This window comes from Dasypus novemcinctus, chromosome X (genome assembly GCF_030445035.2).
Source record: "Dasypus novemcinctus isolate mDasNov1 chromosome X, mDasNov1.1.hap2, whole genome shotgun sequence".
Classification (NCBI taxonomy): Eukaryota; Metazoa; Chordata; class Mammalia; order Cingulata; family Dasypodidae; genus Dasypus; species Dasypus novemcinctus.
This window is the reverse complement of record NC_080704.1, coordinates 185,915,978-185,933,715: the sequence shown is the minus strand read 5'-3', so window position 1 is coordinate 185,933,715 and position 17,738 is coordinate 185,915,978. Positions and strand designations below refer to the sequence as shown.

The window sequence follows — 17,738 nt, the reverse complement described above, 5'->3', positions numbered from 1 at the left end:
TCCTTGCGGGGCCCTGAGACTCCACCACCGGCTGGACCGGAAGGAAGGTAAGGACTGTCACCCTGGGGCCACAACAGCTTCTGCCCGCGGGCTCTCTGAAGAGCAGACGGAGCTGGGCTGGCCCAGGCGGATTCTTTCCTAACGGCCCCTGCTGAGCGGCGCGCCCCCCCCCCCCCCCCCCCCGCCGCGCGCCGTTGGGCCCGAGCCCTGGTGCACTGGGACTGCGGAGCGGGGGCAGGCCCTATGGCTCGCGCGCGGCCCAGGTCCGCTCCTCCGCCGGGACACTTGGGCAGCGCTCGGAAGTGAGCCTTCGCCGGAGCATACCTCAGTGCGGGCTGGGGGCGTGGGTGGAAGGAGGGGCCGAGTGGGCGGCGGGCCCACCCTTTTAAGCGCGGCCGCCGCTCGGGACCGACTGTACCCAGATGGGGTGGTGACAGGTCGTTTTTCAGAGGTGCGGGCGCGAGCCGCGAGCGGGCTCTGGGCTGCGTGGAGTGCGGCTGCGGACGGACCAGACACGGCGTCTGCGGGCTGCGCCCAGAGCCCGCCGCCGCCGCCGCGGTTGGCCAAGCCCAGGTGAGGAAGGAGGCCCGGCACAGGGGGTGTCCCGGACGCGGTTGTCGGGAGACGACGGGCGTTTCTGCAGAAGGGGCTGTCCCGGCCCTGTGCCAGCCGGGAGGTAGGCTGTGGCCCGCGACGGGGACCTGGGGCGCGCCGGGCGAGGGAGGACGACACAGTAGAGTGGCGGCCACCTGAGAGCCCTGGGCTCCGACGTCGCCACAGCCGGCCGGGGGGACGCGCGAGGGGCCACTGCTCGCTCTTTCTGCGGAGAATGGGAAGGTCTGGACGGGCGACTTGGCGAGGAGGCTCCGGAGCGCTCCCGGGGTGCGTCCTGCCTTTCTCTCCCGCTCTGAGCCTCTCTAGCTCCTTCTCTGGTCGCTTTCTCAGTGTGTGTGAGTGCCTGTGTGTCTCTCTCCTGGCGACCGTCTCGTTCTCTCTATAGGTCTATCCCCGTTTCTCTGCCTCTCGCGAGTTCCTCCAGGTCTCGGACCCGGGGCGCCCCCTGGCACCGACGCCGGCGTTCGACCTGTGCGAGGCACGTGGCTCACCCGCCGCTGGCGTTCTCCTTGCAGCTTGCGGGTTTCAGAGCGCGTGGAGCCCGCCTGCGGCCCTCGGGCTTTGCTCGGGCCGGGGGAACCCGGTATCCCCACGGGCGATTCTCCCCGTCAGCGCACCGTCTACTCGGGGCACCTGCCGCCAAGGGCCCAGGCCACCCGCCGCGGCGGCGCCGAGGTGAGTCGCGGCGTCCTGTATGCACGCGCCCCTCCGGCGGCTCCCCAGCTACCCGGGTTCGACTGGCCTGGAGAAGTGAGGCGGCCAGAGGGCTAGCCAGGCTGCGGCCGCCTTCTCCGAAAAACGTGGCCCTTTGGGCGCGGCCGTCGCGCTTCCGCCGACACAGCCGCGTCCCGGCCTGGAAGGCGGCGTTGGGTGCTCGGGCCGGCGGGGTCGCGGGCGGGACAGTGCGGCTTCCCCTTTAAGGCCGGCGCCGCTCGTCGCCGTGAGTGTGAGGGTGTGTGAGTGTGCGGCGTGCGTGTCTCCTCCTCTCCGAGTGACACAGCAGTGAGAAATGCCTATCAGTAACTTAAACCCCCGAAACTCCACCTTCCGGGCGCGCGGCGCGGAGCCGGGCGGTGGGAATGGAGCTAGCAGCTTGAGGCCGCCGCTGCTGCGCTGCCAGCATGAACTTGGCCGCGAGCTGAGGCGGCGGGCGGGCGCGGGGGGCACCGGCCGCTAGCCAGGAGTGAGCGGCGACCCGGCCGGGCCGCACGGCGGGCGCCCGGGAGTAGGCTGCCCGCGCCGGCCGCCGCCAGCCCCTCGGGCACTGTCCCCGTCGCCGCCACCGGAGCTTCGCAACGCGGTAAGGCTGAGGGCGGGCGCGGGAGGGCCGACTGCTGGGGCTCCGGGCCGCACTGTGACCCTCCCCCCCCCCCCCACGCTCCGAATCGCCGGGGCCAGGGGGTGCTCCGAGCAGGGGGACCCCAAAGTTTGCTGCGAGCACGCGGCCCACCTGGCGCCGTACGCGGCCGTCCCCCTCGGACCTGCTGGGAACCGCAGCCCCAGCCTGCTCCCGGGCGCCCATGGGGCGCACGAAATCGGGTGCGGGGGAGCCAGATACCAGGGAGAGAAAGCAGAGGAGCGCGAGCCAAGCGGGCTCCCCGGGCCGCGCCCGGCTATCGGGAGGCGCGCATTAGCTCCTGTCGCCCCGGGACTGCCCGCAGCCCGGGTACCACTGGCGATGCTGCCTTCGCGGGCAGCGCCCCGAGCCCAGGCGGGTTGCCCGTGGGCGCTGGGCGGAGGAGCCCCTCTCCTCGGCTTGCTGCGTCGAGCGCGAGGGTGAGGTGTACGCGCGTGGAACCCGCCGCCCCGCGCCCCCTTCCCTGCCCACTCCTCCTCGGGAGAGCAGCCCCCAGCGGAGCTGGTTGTTCCAGGCAGCTCGGGACTGGGCTTCCCGCCCGCGCTCGCGGCGCCCCCACGCCGGGCTCGGCGCTCGCGGCTCCCCGACCTCGGCATGGCTGCAGAACCCGGCGCCGGCGAGCGCGGGCGGGAAGCCCCCCGGAGCGCCGCCAAATACTTTTCGCCGCCAGTTGGCTGGGCGCAGCTGGGTCCCGAGGCTGAGAGCACGAAGCCGCCAGAAAGCGGGCGATGCCGTCTGGATTCGGGTCGGCGGTTCAGAGCAGACTGAGCAGACACTCAGGATTAGTCGGCCCGGAAAACTCGGCCCTGGAGCCGTCGGAGCGCAGGGACACAGACGCGCGTCGGGCGGGGAGGCTTCGCTGCTCACCGCGCTCCCGCAGCTGGGGGGCTAAGCCGGCACCCCCGAATGTGGATTGAATGTGTGCGCGAAGGGGAGCACAGAGTGGGGGGGGGGACGCTGAGAGGACTCCCTTTGCTGGAGTGGCTTGGCATTGCTGTGTGACCGCAGAGGTCATCCCCTGGGCGCCGTCCCTAGGGCTGACGGCGGGTAGCCGACCCGCCCGCTCCGGGACATTGTCTTCCAGGGCGTACGAGCTGGGCGGACGCGAGGCGGCCGCGCTGGAACAAAGACGCGAAGTGTCCCCAAGCTCGAGCGATTTCGAACGAGTTCGCTGGGGAGAGGACCCGGGTCCCCAAGGGAAACCCCGCGGGAACTGCGCCGCCCCCAGCGGCTCCGCTCCCCCGCCCGGGAGATCGTGCTCGCGGCTGCGGCGAGCCCGCGGGCTGCCTCGCGGCGGCGCGGCCCACCCGAGCAGCCGCCCACCGCCGCCGGTGCCCACCGACTCGACGGGGTCGGCCGCGCACCGGCCGGAGCTTGCCGGCCGCACTCCTGGAAGCCACGCAGCTCCTTCATCCCCCTCCCCTTCTTGTCTTTATAGATTCCCCCCTCCCGCCCACCCCCGCCGCCGCCGCCGCCGCCGCCGCCAACAATCCGCTTTATAAAAAGCCCCTTTGTTTCCCAGGAGGCTGGAGAGAGGGAAGGGAAAAGGGACGCGGAGGCAAGGGGCGGGGGCGGCTGCTCCATGTGGTTTCAAGCCGCTTGGGACTGAAGGGCAAGTGTAGGCGGTGGGGGAGGGGCTGGGTTTCCGAGGACCCTCGCGGGAACCCGGGGAAGGCGCGGGGAGACTCTGGCCTCCGGCGCCCGCCGTGCGCTCAGCCTGCCCTCCGCGGCCACCCGGGTCCCGGCGGCCTAGACGGCCGGCGCGGAGGGGGGCCCGGGGTGGCGCACGCGTGGCGGGGTGGGCGGCCGCGGCTCGCCTCTGCGCCCGGCGGCCGCGAGCATAGGGGGCGCCCTCTTCTCGGTTTCGCTTTGCAGCCGGCGCGCTTCGCCGCGCGTGCTCTGCGAGACTGCCCGGCCCGCCGGGCGGCTGCGACGGCCGCGCACGCCTCCCGGCGCCCCATTGCTGCCCCCTATCCCGCGCCGCATTCCCGCGGGCTCCAGCTCGGCCCGCCCCTTTGTTTGCAGGCGGGGAGGGAGTGGGGGCCGCCGCCTCTACAGGGAGTGCTGCCTGGGTGGGCGGCGGGGGGCGCCCCGGCGGGACGCGCCTCGGCCCGCCGCCTTGCACGCACCCAGCGCCTGCACCCAGGGGCGTCCGGGAGGCAGGCGCTGCCGGCATTAGTTGGATCGAGGACTCAGCGGGCCCCCGAGCCTTACACCTGCCCCCTCCCCAACAGAAACGTATGGGCACTAAAGCTAACAGCGAGGAATGTTGGAGAAAACCCAGCCCTTTAGCCACCCTGTTGGCATTCATACCTCGCCTCCGCCCCCGCCCCCTAGAGTGGTCCGCTTCTATCATCCTGAAGTTTGTTCAAGGGAATATAGTAAGAAAAATCGACAAATTAGGAGAAGTAGGCGGGGTCCAAAACTTGGGCTGGCGGGGGTCTCGGAGTGCAGATTCCTCCCAGTCTCCCGCCGTCTGCGGCCTCCCCCTTTCCTATTTTATCTGATGGCGACATTTTACTTGTGCTCTTCCCATATCCTTTCCCTACTCCACTTCCCTCCCGTCTCTGGAGGTTATTACTAAGGGTGGGTCGAAGGTTTGTTCTCTGGTCCCTGCAATAGAAGGGGAAGCGTCCACTCACCCCTCCAACACACACACATTCCAACTGCATCCAGAACCATAAAAAAGTAATCAGAGGCTAAACCGCGGGTGCTACCTTCTCCTCCCGCCTTTGTGCTTCCTTCTGGAGCAAGATCATTGGAAAATAAAGCTGCTGATGTGCGAGATGGAACATATGGTGCCTCCGTAAGAGAGAAGCTGAAATGGCCTTGAACCTGCCGGACAGACCAGCTGTTTGCTGCCAGGCTGAGCAGCTAATCAGCTTCTTCTCCTTAAAATAACAGCCCGCTTTTCTCTTGCTGACCAGTTTGCATATTAAATAGGATATTGTCAAGAGGGGAAGAGGGGAAAAGTGATGGCTGCCCAGAAGGCTTTGTGCTTGGTTGGTTCCCCAGTGCCTCACCTGCTCTTGGGGCAGCCTCAGCCCCTCCTCTTTGCCTCCTGTGTGTGCGCTAGTGGAAGAATGTTGCTCAGAGTGGAACTTGGGAAGGGGGATGCTGGAAAAGGGAAAGGAGATGGAGCCCAGAGATTTCCAGATGTCTGTGAGGAAACTTGTTTTCTTCATACTGTCTGGAAAAACAAGGAATCTACACACACAGACCCTACCTTAGAAAAAAGTAGCCCAAAAAGCAGTAATTCTTCCTTGTAAGATCACCTTTAAAAATCTTCCTCTTCCGGCTGTGACTGTTTTCAGTTTTCCTTCAGGACAGTGTGTTTAAGAGGAGACAAAGAGAGAGAGAAGGAAACTAATTTGGCATTGGAAGAAGAAAGTCTTTAGGAGATACAAGGAAATTCCATGTTAGGAAATCATAGAGTGACTTCGACTGTTTTTCTGACGCTGACAGTGACACAGATGTGTGGGTTGAAATAGGAACGTCACTGGATTTTCAAACTCAGCCAGGAAATAGCCTGTTGCTGCTGGGTTGGGGGTGTGAGAGTGGGCAGAGCTGCTACACATTCACTGTATCTTTAAGGTAGGAGGTTTATTGCTGTGGATCCCCTTCACTAAGTTTGGCCAACAAGTTTCACACAAAATCCTCCCCACACCCCCGCCTTTTAAGTTGATCACCTAAAGTCTTAAAATACACCTGCTAATAGATCAATAGATCATCTCTTGGAAATTCAGTTGCTGCTTTTTTTTCTTTCTAAGATTTATTTTATTATTTATTTCTCTCTCCACCCCCCCCCCCCCTTTGTCTGCTCTCTGTGTCCATTCTCTGTGTGTTCTTCTGTGTCTGTGTGCATTCTTGTCAGGCAGCACCAGGAATCTATGTCTCTTTTTGTTGCGTCATCTTGCTGTGTCATCTCTCTGTGTGTGCAGTGCCACTCCTGGGCAGGGTTCTCTTTTTTTGCACAGAGCAGCTCTCCTTGCAGGGCACACTCCTTGTGCGTGGGGCACCCCTACGTGGGGTGCCCCTGCGTGGCATGGCACTCCTTGTGTGGCAGCAATGTACGTGGGCCAGCTCACCACACCGGTCAGGAGGCTGTGGTTATCGAACCTTGGACCCTCTGTATGGTAGGCGGGCGCTCTATCAATTGAGCCACAACTGCTTCCCTTGATTGCTGTTTGAGGTTATGAAATGAGCAGAGACTGATCTTAGACAAGTGGTTCTTCTGACAATAGCTGGACTCCTCCATTTTGTTTTTTAAGGTACTTCCCATATGCAGTAAATGTTTGTTTTTATTTTAGAGCTGATTTTTTTTTCCTGCAACATGGCATTTGAGTGATCATGAGCCTAGGATCCAGGCAACCTGTATTCTAGAAAACTCTCCCCACTAATTAGCCAGGGGATCTTGGACAAGTCCCCCCTTATCCCACTTGTTCCAACCTCTTCCTGAAGCCAGATGACTTGAGTCTGAGCTCCTTTCAGCTCAAAAACACCATGATTTGTGAACAAAATAGTCATTTTCTGAGAAAGTGAAACATGAATTTAAACCTTGTCATTGGGGAAAACAGCTAGATATGTAAAGAAGCGGGCCTGGGATTTTGAGAAGCAGCAGGGAGAAGAGGGAGGAGTAAACCAATGGCAGAAGGCCAATCAAAACAATATTAAAGTGGCAAGTTATCCCTCGCTTTGTGTCTTTTGCCAGTGTGAACTTCTAACTTGGAAGCTGGAGACACCCCAGAGGACCTCTTGTCAGGACCCCTAATCCAGCTTTCCTAGGCCTATTGATAGCAAGCTCTTAATGATTTGGGCTAGTTTTCAGATAACAGGATCCTAAACTCTTTGAAATTAGAATGGGATATTTCCAAAGGACTCGCCGAGGATAGAGCAGATTTACTGCTTTGCAGTTACTTAGCAAAGATTTCAAGGATAAAATGTCTTTCCATCTGCACACACATGGAACACTGGAATATGGGTCCTGTACTCTGCTTCTAGTACAGGTGGGTGTTTTGTTTTTTTAAAAATCACATTTCCGACTTTAAGGGTGCAGCATCCATGCAAGATTCTGCCACTGTCCTGCTTGATGTTAATATTGATTTTTTTTAACGGGTGGGGACGGAGTGAACATTGTGAAGATGGACCTTTTATCCTCTGAGCTCTTTGGCAATTATCTTGCTGCCATAAATGTTGATACAGATTTAATGGATGTAACTAAAAAATCTCCTTATCCAAGCAGAAAAAACTGAGTGTTTGTTGGAGCAGACAGAATGCTGAGAGTGTGAATAGACCAACCCAGATGTCGCTGGGTAGGGAGATAAATGATGGAGGAACGGGAGCTTGGACTATGGATCAGCACAATAAACCAATTCCCATCATACACCTCTCACGATGCCAGTGAGGGGTAGCCTAGGCAGCAACAGTCAGCTGTGCGGCAGGAAGGAAGCATCTCAAAGCCCAGTTGGAGACGGTCTGATTTCTGTGACATAAAGTTCATGAACATCTACAGGACTTTGAGGAAGGAAACTTCATAAATCTGAATGAACCCGAAGGGGTTTTATGGCAGACACTTATTATTTGTTGTGGTCATCGTCATTGTTTAGTCTGTAAACGTATCAAAGGAAGAAGGAAAGGCCTCATGGAAGCTGTCAGGCAGTTCTCCATGGAGGTGTGAAACAGTAGCTTGTGTCATACAATATTTACGCGGAGGCCCATGCGACGCTCAGGCCACAGGTTCCTCCTCCTGAAGTCCTGGCCAGGAACTGCTGAAGGATTGGCTTTGCTCATCTTGCTTTCTTTTGTCTTCCCATTTGCTGTCTTCTGGCTCCTTGCACCCCACCCTTTCTTGTGAAGACCCATGCTAAAATCTGACTTCTTCCTCATTTCCAAAGCTATGAGACATGTCACCAAGCTTGGGTATCCAGCCAGATCAAAGGCTTCCAGAAGCAGGTTTGGGCACGAGAAGGCAAAATCCCTCAGAGAAGACTGCTGGAGAACTTTCCTGGCCCAGAGGGGCTGTGCGGGGTCTCCCCACCTTCAGGAGTCCTCCTTTTCCACTTCCAGCTGCATGAGAGTAGGGTCTTCTGTCCAGGGCCTCTCCTGAAGGAACCCACCCAGGGCGACCCAGCCCTGCCCTGGCAGACTTCTAGCCCGGAAAGGCCAGTGCCTCTTCTCACGGGCTGCTCTTTCCTCCCAAAGCCAGGGGCTTCCCTGGAGCCACTGCTCACCCTGCCCGGTAAGCAGCCAATGAGTGGGGTTTCCGGAATGCTGTTTTCTTAAGGCTGGGACTTGGTCCCTGAAGCAGAGAAGGAAGGAGCAGACCCCTGATGCCATCGTGTTTTCCCCCTTTCCTGCCACCTGTGGAAGGGAGCACTTGGATTCCAGGCAGTCAGAACACTTAGCTGCTGAGTCCAGAGACTGCAGGGCCCTGACATGTGTCTTCCATCTTTGGAAGCCAGTTGTCCTGATGCCTCATGAGTGGTCCCTGGGACTCCTCCTTCCCGGGAGAAGACCCCATCTCTTCAACGGAACTCTTTTTAGGGGCATGGGGACACAGATGGAGGGGATCCAGGCCTATCACTTTACAGAAGGGGAAACTGGGGGCCACAGAGGGGGCCGACCTTCCTGGGGGGACACAGTGAGGTGAGGACCATGCCCAAAGTAGAAAGAACCCTGTTCTGCCCCAGTCGAGTCCTGGAGAAGGCACATTTTTAATCTGCGCTTTTCCTAACATTGTTAGGAAAACAGGTGGGCGTGTTGGCTTCAGAGCTGGAAGCTTGGAATTAGTGGAAAAAAGGAGTTTGTAAGTGAAGGATCCATTGGGGGGCAGAAAAGAGTGTCTCGTCTACTTGTGCAGCTGCCCCTACAGAGTTGGAGGGCTTGACCCTGTGGGTTTGTTTGGGTTGTGTCTTTCAATGGCTTTCAGCATTAATATCTGACGCTGGAAGTCCCAGCACTGACCTCAGAATTTTAAGTGGGGCAGTAGTTTTCACGCAGTTGCCGACATCACATGCTCTGCAGTGTCTAATTCTGAGAGACTGGCATGCATTATGCCAGGTTTGGGGAAGAGGGCACAGCGTTTCTAAGCTGCTTGTCTGTCAAGGATTAATTTAACCTCTAATTACTACATTTTCTTTGCTGTTTGCTGCATGAACATGTTGTAACAAAAGCTCAAAGAAGTATGCCATTTTGTTTAGCTGTCACTCTAAAATTAATTTTGAGGATATAGAGTCATGTCTGACACACTTGGTGTTAAAAATCATTGTGCTGGCGTTGGACTGAAACTGAACAATCTGGTTGTTTGTAGTGAGCCCCCAGGGATGGGGTTAGAGAGCATTATGGGGGGAGTTGCAGCCATAGCCCTCAAAATGAGCCCTAAAAATGCGGGGGAACATTGCCACACTAATCCTACAGGGACAGCCCAGGGAACCCCAAAGCTGCCTGCCACCTGGCCTGTGTGCTGCCTCTGTCAGGGGGACCAATCCCCCCCCTCCCCACACACACACACATCCACATGCACCTGAAGGCTGTCTGGGCAGGTCTCTTCCCACCACAGAGGGGAGGTAATTGAGTCTCCAGAGAGCCTGCCCTTGGGGCAGCCACAGCAACACGGAAATCATAAGATAATCTGATAGGGCTGCACCCTGAGCTTCTCCCCTCCTCCTCCTCCTCCTTCTCTTCCTCCTCCTCCTCCCCCCGCCCCCCCCCCACGTGACAGCCCTTAGGCAGTCCTACAAACCTCTTTTTATCCCTACATCCCCAGACACCCCAGGAAAGCCGACCGCAGCTGCTTTCTTGAACCCCAAAATGATTCTTGACACTTTGGAGCAGGGGCTCTTTGTCTTTGGCGGGTCACAGACCCCTTTGAGAATCTGATGGCAGCTCTGGGCCTTCGCCTTCGAGCCCCGCGCAGGTATCGGCAATGTTACATTGATGTTAGGGCCTTATAGACTCTCTGATGCCGTGCATAGTTCCCCTAGGGGTCCTTTGACCCCCGAATAAGAACCCCTTTCTCTGATGCCTTGGCTGTGCCAGCTTGCCTAGTCTTTCCCTGTCACCGTGTGGGTGCAGGAACACCAAAATGTGGCAGGAGGAGCAAGAGCTTGGCTGTCCGGGAAACTGCCTGAGCCCCAATGTCCCTAGTTATCAGCTGGGTATATCGGAATGCTAGTTCCCCTCAACTTATGGCACTGGGGAAGGTTCCACAGAGATGGCTGGGGGTGCACTCTCTTTTTAGGGTCACTGGTCCCTGCAGTGTTCTGTCCTGCTATTTTGCCTAAGAAATTCAACAAAAGAGAAAACTGGTTGGTGGCCTGGCCCCATGATTTGGCAGCATGTACCCTTTGGAGAGAAACTTCAGAAGGAGCCTGCAGCCACTTTGGGTGAGAGGGGCTGCCCAGAGTCCCTCCAAACAGTGCTCCTTTAAGACCCAAGTCCAGCCCTGAAAGTGGGGAAAGACTTCTCAAGGCAAGGCCACAAGTGCTCATGTAACACAGATGGGGAAACTGAGGCTCAGAGAAGGCAGAGGTAAGCAGGTCACAGACGAACATGAAGACATGTCCTTGGCCAGACTTTCTGTCTCACTCCTTACAATAGTGCCTTTTCTCACTTCTCTTAAAAACACAAGCTGGCCCCAGAGTCGGCTCTGGGGACTGAGTAGAAGGGGTGGGACCCTTCAAGGAAGATCCTGGCCTGGCCCAGCCTGCTGATACACAGTTCCAGATTCTTCTAGAACCATTTGTTCCCGTCTTCTTCTCATGAGTCGATGTTAGGAACCTTTTAGAAGGGAGTGTATTGCTAGGAGCTTGGGCCTTTCCTCTCCTTTTTAGGGGGAGGAGTACAGTGTTGTTTTGGACTGGCTTACAAACACATTGAGGTAGCACCAGCCAAGTTTGCCAGGGGCAGGTGAGTGGAGATCATGTTGAAAATGAGGCCTCAGCTTCTGGTCCAGTGGTTAGTCAGTGGCTCCAGTTCCCATCATTGCCTCGAGGAGGGATCGTGCAAGCCACTTGAAAGAGGATGCCACCCAACTAGTTTAGGCATCATCACATTAAAAAAAATGGTAGTGGTTTGTAAATTGGAAAGTTTGGAAGGTGGTGGTTGCTCTTTGGAAAGTTCAGTGCTTGGGCCAGCCTTCTATTCTGTATGGTGGATACATAACATCATGCCACAGTGGGAAGGACAGCCACTTGGGCGTGGGCCAACCTAGGCTCCAGGTCCAGCTCTGATGCCACCTAGGGACCTCTCTGGGCCTCAGAGTTTCCCCATCTGTACCATGAAAGAATGGAATAGGGGAACCCTGAGGGATCTCCCAGAGCTGACATTCCATGATTCTCCAAGTGAGCAAGTTAAACTCGAAGTTGCTTAAGATACTTGAAATAATAAATAATAATTTGTGTTTTTTGAGATTACCAGAGACCAAAAAATTGTGGGAGGTTTATTTTTGTAGGCTGTACATGGGGATTACAACTGTTATATAAGTGATAACAGTCCTAGAAGTTTTGGTAAAAATAAAAAGAGTTGATATCTGTTCATGCAGGATTAAGGAACAGGAAAATTGGCAGTTCATTTGGAAACCCCTTAGTCCAAACCCCTTGTCTTGCACATGAGGAGGCTGGAGCTAAAGGGAAAAAACCCACACTGGCCCAGGAGTCCCAGCCCTTAGCTCACTGCCACTTGCCCCACCCCGCACTCAATAGGCCCTTACAGCTGAGTATGGGGCTGCAGCCAGCAGAATATAGGTTGAAAGATTTTTATTTCCAGCTACCAAGTAGTAGCGTATCAGAGTTCAGAAAGGAGTTTTTGATCCCCATCCCTGCCCCTTAACCACTCAAGAGTTGCTCTCAGCACAAACAGAAAAATTTTATTTTGTGGATCTTGTGCCAATCAATGCCCAATTTAAAATATAAGCGATATTTTTCCACGTTCTCATATAACATCCTAATATTAACACCTTGCACTAATGTGGTACATTTGTTACAGTTCATGAAAGAGCATTTTTTAATTATTGTACTATTAACTATAGTCCATAGTTTAAAATATGGTTCACTATTTGTGTTGTTCCTATGTTTAAAAAATTTTTTTTATTCTAGTTACATATATACAACCTAAAATTTCCCTTTTTAACCACATTCAAATATGTAATTCAGTTCTGTTAATTATGTTCACAATGATTTTTTAATAATGGAAGGTTGGTCCTTGGAGGACTATTATTTGAAAATTATTTGAAATTATTTTAAACAGATGGGCCGTTTTAGGAACGACTTCATATTTGCTAATTTTCATTATGAGCAAAACCCCAAGCCACTCTGCCCTTATTTTTGTAATGGGTAGCTGTTTGTCTTGTCTACAGAAGCTTTTAGTTTCTTGGCTGCATGTACCGCAATTTTCAGTGTTGTCTTTAAACCACATAAAAGCATTGGAGTGCTTGCAAATCGTGAGCATTTGGGCGGGACCATTTCTCCTGGTGCGCATGAGGCCCTTCATAGGCCGCTGCTGCTGCCTCACTGTGTGGCTTTGGCACGTCCCTTCCCTTCTCTGGTCCTCATGGTCCCCTTCACTACCATGAGGGGGCTACGTGGGATTTTCCTCTCATTACGGTGAAGTAGTACGTTTGCGGGATCATTTGACCCATGGGGTTAGATGACCTTTAAGTCTTTTCTAGAGGTAAAATTCTCTGATTTTCTGAAAAAGGTAGGAAGACATATTGGCCAAGAAAAATGAGATGGCCTAGCACTTTTAAATGTATGTGCTTCTCTGTCCCCCCAGTTCCTGATAGCTGCCAGCCTTTCTGGAAAACGTATCCATTCCTTTCCTCCTCCTATTTGTTAACAGTTTAACCTTGAAGTCAAAGGAAGAAGGAGGGTGAGAAAGGAGGGCAATGTCCAAGACTCTTCTCTCTGCTGTGGGTCCTCACCGTGTGGGACTGGAAGTGGAAAAAGAGGCGGTCAGCATGAAACTGGAGCTGGAAGGAATCCCAAACTGGAACTTGGGTGCTGGCCGACTCAGTAATTGAGCAAAAGTCAGTTTGTGTGATTGACTCAAAAAAGTTTTCTAAGTGTCTGCTATTGCCAGGTGTCAGGATACAAGTGTGAGCAAAACAGAGGCTAACCCCCCCATGGAAGTCTGGTGGGGAGACAGGCTCTTGACAAGATTAGCAAGAAAAACATGTAGGATGCCAGAGGTGACAAGTGCCTTGAAGCAAAATACAAGGAAGGGAGTCAGGGAGTAAAGAAGATAAAGTAAGATTTGAGCAAAAACTTGCAAAATCATCGCTTAACTAGGTCAGTGCTATCCAAGAGAAATATAATTGCAAACCACAGATGCAAGCCACACGTGTAATTTTTAAAAAGTAAGAAGAGAAGGTGAAATTGACTTGATTAATATATTTTGTTTCATCCAATTCATCCCAAATATTACCATTTAGGTGTAATCCACCTAAAAATTATTAATGTTTTTACCATGTCAAGTCTTCAAATTTCAGAGTGTATTTGACCCTTACAGCACATCTAATTTGGACTAGCCACTTTTCAAGGATTCAATAGCCCTACGTGATGAGTGGCTACTGTGTTGGACAGTGAAGAACCAGACTCTTCAACTGTGTTCTCATTTTAGCAGGTCCCTGATAAACGGTACTTTTATAGGATTTAATAATCTTCTACTGAGTGGGCTGAGATTATTAAAAATAACTATTATTGCTGACCATGAACTTGAACAAGTTCTTTAATTTTGGGTCTTGAGTAGCCTTTTACACCTTAATTCTCATGTATCTACTCTCCATCTATGGGTCTGTCCGTCTGCCCGTCCATCCATTCTCTGAAGGAAAGATGGAGCCTTTCTGCGTCTCAGATTTTCGACTGCGTGGGCTGGGTGCTGAGCAGGGATCCGGAGGGAGCTCAGTGGACCACATGGTGTCCACCCCGGAGAGCAGGGCTTTGTAGAGCATTGACAGCAGGTCCCTTGTCCTTGTTAGGAGGCTTCAGATTTAACTTGAACTTTGTCACAACGACACTTTCCATTCCCTGGAGACTCTTGTCCTGGTGCTTCTGGAAAACCCACCAGTCTTACTGTCTCTAGAGTTTTGTCTTTTACACCATGTCACATTGTTGGAATCATACTATTGGTAGCTTTTTCTGACCGGCTTCTTTCGCTTAGCAATATGCATTTAAGGCTCCTTTGTGTCTTTTCATGACTTGATAGCTCATTTCTTTTTATCTCTGAGTAATATTCAGTTGCACAGGTGTGCCACAGTTTATCCAGTTGCCTATGGAAAAGCATCTTCTTTGCTTCCAAGTTTTGGCAATTACAAATAAAGCTGTTCTAAACATCCATGTGCAGGTTTTTGTGTGGACATCAGGCTTCACCTCCTTTGGGTAAATTCCTAGGAGTGCAAATGCCAGATCCTTGTTTGAGTGCCTGGACCGTTGTGCATACACATTCTCTCTATCTTCTCCCTGGGGACTTAATTGATCACTTCCAAACTTTTTAATTTCTGAATAACTGTCATTTGAGTCCCCCAGTGGTAACATTTTATCACGTTTTCTTTATGCTCCCCCCTCATTTTACACACGAATGCACACACCCCTTATTTCTCTTTTGGAATTATGTGAGAATAAGTTGCAGACATGATGCTCCTTTATCCCCAAATACTTCAATATATATTTCCTAAAAAACAGACATTCTCTCACATAAGCACTATATTTATAATTCAACTTTCTACTTGAAGAAAGAGCTTTGCCTTCTCCCTCATTTATTTATTTACATATTTCTTTATATTAGGTGGATTTATGGAGTCTTATTTTATTCAATGAATTTAAAATCTGTAAATATTATTTATTTTGATGCTCAAATTGTTCCAGGTTTGGCCAGTAGGAACCCCTTCAGACTGGCTCTCAAATCCCTAATTAACATGTCCCTAATCATTCTCTGAGCACTCCTTAATTTCTGGCACAAGATGCTTATACTTTCCTTGTCTTGGTCCTAAAGTCAGCCATTTTCCCAAGAAGCCCTAATTTTTTTTCTTTTTTAGTGAAGAATGGCATTTAGAACCTGAGTGTTTGAGCACCAGCTATGTTCATTTCTACAGGCATGTCATTGCTACTTGACCCTCTCTCCATGGAGTTTCTTTCATTAATTCACATCTGTATATTGCTTACCTCAAGGGTAGCATACAATAGATATTTATTGGGCTTTGCTTTTTCGCTTAACAGTGTACCCTGGCAATCACTCCGGACCAGTTCATAGAGATCTTCCTCATTCCTTGAGGCAGCTGCATAGTACCGCATTCTGTATGCATTGTATGCCCTCCTATGTATGGCCATTAAGTTGTTTTCAATATTTTGCAGCTACCAACAATGCTGCAGTGATCAACATGGTGCGTATCTGTTTTCATGTTGTTGGAGGCGTCTCTGCAGGGTACATTCCTGTAAGTGGAATTGCTGGATCAAAGGGTAAACATATGCATGGTTTTGTTAGGTAAAGTTTAACAACACTCCAGAAGGGCTGTAGCAATTTGCGCTACCATCGGCAATGTATGAGAGTGTCTGTTTCCCCAAAGCCTTGCCAACAAAGTGTTTTCTAGACTTTTTCATTTCTGCAAATTTGATAGGTGAGAAACAGTATTTCGGTGGAGTCTTAATTAGCATTTTTATATTATGAGTGACTTGGAACATATTTTCATATGCTGAAGAATTTTTCTGATATTTTTATTTTGAGTTATTAATATAGTAGATATGTTAGTACTTTATCTGCGATAGATGTTACAAGTAGTTTCTGTAGTTTCTCCTAATTAGTTTTCTTTTTAATGTTATTTATGGTGAAGTTCTTTTGCCATACAAAAGCTATTTTATGTAGTTAAATATAAATGCTTTTTTTTTTACTGCATCTGGATTTTGAACCATAGTTAGAAAACCTTTACCCACACCCAGGTTAAAGAAGATGTCATCTGGTTATCTTCTTCATATTTTACATTCCATTTGGAGTTTATTCTTATGAATGGCATAAAGTATAGATCTTATTTTACCTTTTTTCAAGCGGCTACCTGGGTATCACAACACAATTTTTTTTAAAGTCATTCTTTGCCCCAGTGGTTTGAAATGTCACCTTTATCATACACTCAATGTCCACATGTACTTGTGTCTATTTCTGAATGAATTTTCTATTCCACTGGTCGATTTATCTATTCTTTCTTCAATACCACAGTTTTAACTGTAGAGGCTTTATAGCATGATTTTTAAAAATGTTTTATTTTAAGGTCATTGTAGATTTCACACGTAGTTGTGGGAAATAATACAGAGAGGTCCTGGGTACACTTCACCTAGTGTCCCCAGGGGTATATCACAGGTAGGACATCGACACTGAGACAATTCACTGACCTTATTCATATTTTACCAGTTTTACATGCATTACTTGTGTGCCTGCGAATGTGTGTGTTTGTTTAATTCCAAGCAATTTTATCACATGTGGAGATTCGTGTGACCACCACCACAGAATGGTTCCATCCCCATATGGGTCCTTCACACTGCCCTTTTATAACCACACCTCCCTCTCTCAGGAGCTGCTCCACCCCAGTCCTGAACCCAAGGCAACCACTAATCTGTTCTTCATTTCTATACTTTGGTCATTTCAAGAATGTTATATAAGTGGAATCATACAGTATGTGTCCTTATGTGATTGTCCTTTTTCACTCCGTATAATTCTGATAGTGATGTAGTGCAATGTATAAAGTCTACGTTCTGATAGTGTGAGGTGGTATCTCATTGTCGTTTTAATTTGCCATTTCCCTAATGCCTAATGTCTAATGTAAGCATCTTTTTTTCCTTTTTTTTATCCTTTCTTAAAAGATACATAAACCACACAAAATGTTACATTAAAAATATAACTAAGCATCTTTTCACAAGCTTATTTGCCATCTGTATATCCTTTTTTTGTGAAATGTCTGTTCATGATTTTTTCCCATTTTTTATTTGGATTATTTGTGGGTTCTTTCTTCCTTTGAGTTTTGAGAGGTCTTTATATATTCTAGAGACATGTCCTTTCTCAGATATGTAGTTTACAATTTCTCTCAGCCTGTAGATTGTCTTTTCATACTTTTAACAGGTTCTTTCACAGAGCAAGTTTTAAGTTTTGATGAATTCAGTTTATCAATTTTCCCTTTCATGAATCGTGCTTGTGGTATCATATATAAGAACTCTTCACCAAGCCCTAGATCCTGAAAATTTTCTCCCATTTTTTATAGTATTACATTTTACATTTAAGTCCTTGATCCATTTTGTGTTATTTTTTGTATAATATGTGAGATTTAGGTTGAGGTTCATATTTTTGCCTTTCGATGTCCAATTGCTCCAGCACCACTTGTTGAAAAGGCTATCCCTTGTTTTTGGTGTGTAACATTTTTTGTAATCTAAGTATTTAAAAATATATATACATACATATATGTATGTATTTTAAAAAGGCTATTCCTCCTCTATTGAATTGCTTTTGCACCGTTGTCAAAAATTAGTTGGGCATATTTGTGTGGGTCCATTACTGGAGTCCCTGTTTCTATTCCATTGAGCTAGACGTCTGTGCCTCTGCCAATACCACAGTCTTTATTAATTCACTACACTGTCGCATTAGTGTCAGGTAGAGTGGCTCCTCCCATTATAGTCTTGTTTTTCAAAATTGTTTTAGCTATTCTAGGATCAGTGCCTTTCTGTATACATTTTAGAAAAGCTTATTTATGACTACAAAAAACCTTGTTGGGAATTTTAATAGAAATTTCATT

At 50.8% G+C, this 17,738-nt stretch overlaps 1 protein-coding gene across 3 annotated transcripts in view; it reads left to right on the top strand.

Moving 5' to 3' along the window:
* The first annotated feature begins 1,790 nt into the window (after positions 1-1,790).
* The window catches only part of MAMLD1 (mastermind like domain containing 1), a 101,749-nt gene continuing 85,801 nt past the window's right edge, over positions 1,791-17,738 (top strand). For 2 of the 3 annotated variants that reach the window (XM_058291696.1, XM_058291697.2), the window contains exon 1: positions 1,791-1,915. The gene's annotated coding sequence lies outside the window, so the exon portion shown is untranslated. The remainder of the gene's footprint in view (positions 1,916-17,738) is intronic. The other variant, XM_071212959.1, reaches the window with a different exon arrangement.